The sequence below is a fragment of the Phaseolus vulgaris genome, chromosome 3 (genome assembly GCF_051622355.1).
Source record: "Phaseolus vulgaris cultivar YP4 chromosome 3, ASM5162235v1, whole genome shotgun sequence".
NCBI classification, from domain to species: domain Eukaryota; kingdom Viridiplantae; phylum Streptophyta; class Magnoliopsida; order Fabales; family Fabaceae; genus Phaseolus; species Phaseolus vulgaris.
In genome coordinates, this window is record NC_143500.1 from 42,778,393 (window position 1) to 42,783,041 (window position 4,649).

General features: G+C 34.1%; 1 pseudogene; it reads right to left on the reverse strand.

The window, feature by feature from the left end:
* Positions 1-740: 740 nt before the first annotated feature.
* Positions 741-2,087, reverse strand: LOC150028852 (mini zinc finger protein 3 pseudogene; annotated as a pseudogene).
* Positions 2,088-4,649: the final 2,562 nt, after the last annotated feature.

Consider the following 4,649-nt stretch of genomic DNA (forward strand, 5'->3'; position numbering starts at 1 on the left):
TGAATATTTAAAATCACTTAACAAGTAGATAATAAACAGTTAACATATTGCTAATTTAATATTTTTTTACTTTTCATTATATGTCTCCAGGCATACATAAACATTAGACTGTATTTTAAAAGGCAGGGATAATGATGATTAAATTAAAGAATGTTTCAACGTGTGCATATGTAATTGGTATAGATTTTGTTCTTTTTAGTAGAAAAAGACAACAACAAAAAACTAAAAGAGCAGTAGAGTAATGTCTATAAAGTATTAAATGAAAATCATTCAATAAATAAAAAGAACTCTAATGCATTAAAAATATTAATTCTCTCGATTAATTATTTTATGCTAATTTGGAGAAAATTTAAATAAATATTATAAATATTTGTTGTGTTTATTTTCAGCGAGAAACTAACATTTAAGTTTAGTTATTTAGATAAAACAGCGACTAATTATAATTAATGAGAAAATACAATATATGATTAAATATTGAAGTCATGTTCTTTATTCTTGAAAGATGTAGTCCTTAAAGCGTAATCTCCACTAAATTCATTATCCAAGATTCCATCTATTTTCGGGTGAATGAGAAAAGGTTAACAAGAAGATGACAAAGGAGCGTAATTGGCTTAAGAAATGATTGTACTAAGTTTTGAACATGGTGGATCGCTTTATCTTCTCTTCATTTTATTGTCCCTTCCTTGCAAGATTAAGCCTTGTAAACAACAAAGGAAGAAGATTTGGAAGAGCAAAAGATGGAGAAGAGAACAATTGAGTAATATTCCAAGAACAGAAGTCCACAAGTTCAATATTTTCTTTCACAAGAATCAATGTCTATTGTATCAGCAATCAACACTTAATTGCAAGCACCAAAGGAAGCAAGATAGAAGAAGAAAAGGTGAATTGAATCAGGTAATTTGATACACAAAGTCTTCGATATATATATATTATATATATTGTGTTTCTCTATTTTTTTTTTGGTTTCTGATTGTGGGTGGTAGGAATGGAGGGGGAGAATAAGAAAGAGGGTATTGAACTCACTCACGAATCACAGAGCGAGAAGGTTGGTCTGGTTCAGTTTACGCCGAGCAGTACTTCCTTCTTGTGAAAGTTCCTGTGGCAGCCGCAAGCCGCACACGTAAGCGCCGCACTCGTTCCCTCACCGGCGCTAGCCATGAATTCCCTGCAACCATCCACTGCGTAGCCTCCCGTGTTGGCGGCATGATTCTTCTGGCACTCCCCGTATCGAATATTCCCCACCGCAGAAGACGTGGCGTAATCTCTCTTGACGACCACCTGTCTCTTTTTCATCTTCGCAAAACCCTAACCGCCGCTCGATTGCGAACACCAGACAACAGAAAAGAGTCTTGGATGGACAGATGGATCCTTTCAGTTCATGATTTCATCCAAAAGCAAGCAGAAGAAGATGTAGAGAGAGATGTATATATAATATAATATAATATAGCGGTAGCTGTGTCTATATACAATTAATATATAGTTGGCGAGTAACCCTAACCCTAGCATGTAGATTTATAAATAGCTGGGCAGTAGGGGCGAGGAGGAGGCAGTAGGTAGGATGAAGAGATGGAAAATGTAAGATAATTCATGAGGAATTGAGGAGAAGGTTTTTGGTGGTGTAAATAAAATGAATTTTGAAGAGGGGTATGTATAAGGACAGGCAGAAAAGGAGTAGTAGTAAGAGTAGTTAGTGAGGAAAGCATTAATGATTATTGGTACATGAGCCAATGAAGGAATAACACATGATGAAGAGGGAGCGGTGGTTGTTTTAATTGGCTAGAACGCAAGAGAAGGGCTCAATTGTGTGTGTTTATTGCACGAAGATCACCTGTTTGTTTTGGAGGTATATATAATAAGTAACGGCAAGTCTTAGTACAGCTAGGTGGCGCCCTCTGATTCAGAAGAGGACAAAACTTAAAATGGGAGCTCAAGAAGGGAATGCTTGTCCTCACTCTAGCCATACAACCCTGGACTTGTCTTCCACAATTGATAGCTCACCTATCTCTCTTCCAAAACTAGAAAAAATATGAAATCTGCAACAAAACAATACATTTTAGCTACCTAACTGTATATATATACATGGCAAAACTTGGCACCCATCATCATAGCATGAGATGAGAGTAAATTGGTTTTGCCCCAAACCTCAAAGATTAAACTACCTAAGTAGACTCAGCCGTTAATTTTATATCTGCAGTGGGTCCAATTTGATACTCAAAAGGCAGATTGCTGGCCCTTGCTACTGTGACAACAACTCTTGTAAGATTCTAATAATTATAAGACCATTCCCCCACTCTCTAATATATGAAGTGTGGACCCTTATCTTCTCTCCTTTGGATCAAATCATGGACAACGTCATAATTTTTCTGAATTTCACTTTTATATGCTCTCCAACAATAGCTATCTGCCATCATCAAAGCTATTCGCTAAAACAATTTCTTTCATTTTTGTGTCGTTCTTATTATTTATTAATTTAACCAGAAAAGATAGGATGATTGAACATGTCCTCTGACATGTGTATATTTTTAGTTTTCACTGCATGGCTTTGCAAATATAGGAGGAACTAAAATACGTACAAATTAGAAGAAGGGAAAGAAAACAGAAGTGACCAACCGGCCGCTTCCACAAGATCTGCGTATTCAGGATTTTGAAATATTCTTATTGTGCTAGGACTGGATGGAGAAGAATACGAAACCATAGACATGTTTGATGTTGAAAGGCATGGATTCTTCAATTAATCCATGAGTATAATACATGTTCAAGTAGGCATGAGGAGCCTCCACCAACACCATCTCAAAGTAAAGAACTAGAAAGGACAAGCCCACAATGGGTCAGTAACATGTGCACATTTGAGAAGATGACAAAGGACAAGGACTCGTGCTTGTCAATCAGACATCGACGTAACTCGTTTACATTAATTAGACTATTACAATTCAAAAATACACCCAATCACCAATTCAAAATTCTTCTCAATTTCGCTTATCTCTTTCAAAAATAACCCTAATTAATCATACATTTCAACTATAAAGTTTGTTTCATTTCAGTAGATGCCATGGTTGGTTGATTAAAAGTAAAAACTTGTATGAAGAAAGCTTCATCCATATTGTGTTTATGCTTATGAGTAAAGTAGTATTATATAAATATATATGGGGAAAGGAAAGGAAAGGAAAGGAAAGGGAAAGGGTTTTGAAGACAATGGCATAAGTTTGCCAGCGTTGAGATGTGAATTGTGTATGGCTTTCTAGTAGCAGAATTTATGAAGGCGTTGAAACAATGTGCTGTGATGCCTGGCTGTATAGTAATCTGTCCTTTTGGCTAACGTCAAGCACTGATAGAAGTGTGTGTGGCTGTTTAGTTCCATTGAAGACTATGCGTGTAGGGGGCACTACTCCCATATTCTTCTCACTCACACATGAACCATTACCCATATCTTCATGTCCTGCAGAAGCCAAAATTTCGTTATCCTTCGGAGAAACCATTCTAGTACCTACCAAATGTCAACCAGGTCCATATATAATTATATGTACCCTCGTTCACAGAAAATTCTTAATGCATTGCTTACGCTGTTTAATTAACTTCATTGAAATTAAAGATCATACAAATTTGCCAATTTGCCTCTAATTTACAAAATCTTCTTTTTTTATAGCGATAAAGGGTTGTTATTTCGATGCCAAATTCAAATCTGTAGTATGGCTAAATTTTACAATTAATGATAGAAAAGCACTTGACTCACGTGTGCTAATGCAATACAAGACTCTTATCAGTGTTTGTTTGGTGCTGCCTTAGCCACACACAAACATTCGTTTGGAAACATTCAATGGCATGTTACTATTTCAGAACACATTTGGAAATAACAACTTTTGGCCTTATGAGGTCAAATTTGATTGTGCTGCGTAATTTGCAAAACACTACTTTTTTTTTATAAAACCAAATTTAAAGTAGAAAAGTACTTTGCTGTTAAAAGTGAAATTTCTAAAACTAAGTTTACAAGTCTAATTACCACACAGTATTTATTTAGCTTTTGACCTGTATTTTTTCATGATGTTAATTACATTATTGAAGAGATTACGTATTAATATGTTATAGAACGACATGTTAAATGTCAAAATCATTACTCGACATAGATTACCTATATTGCTTGTATAGTGATTTTAACCGGTTTTATTATTATTATTATAGAGTATTTTGAAGCATTATTAAGAAAACCTTTTTTCCATAATAATGTAATGAATTACTTTTTAAAAATTCTTGTGATGATGGGTAGACTTGTATAGGAGAAAATATTATTAATTTCTGTAAGAGTATATTTGCTACATATATCTATATGTATTATTGTGTTGGTTTAGTAACGGTATATAATCTCAGGGAAAGAGTCCAGAAGCTCCGTTTGATTTATTTTTTTGTTAGTGATCCTTTTCACTTGAGCATATTATTTAGCTGGAGAGATTAAGATATGTGATAAAGAAAGAGATTGGTGGTCACTTTAATGTTAATTGACATTTAGATAGCGAAAGAAAGAAAAGTATTTTCTTTATATAAATTACAAATGTTTTCTATGAAAAACAATAGTATTCAAGATAGATAAGATCACTATAAAGGAAATTATAAATATAATAATTAATAATGAAATTATAAAAGTATGAGATTAAAAA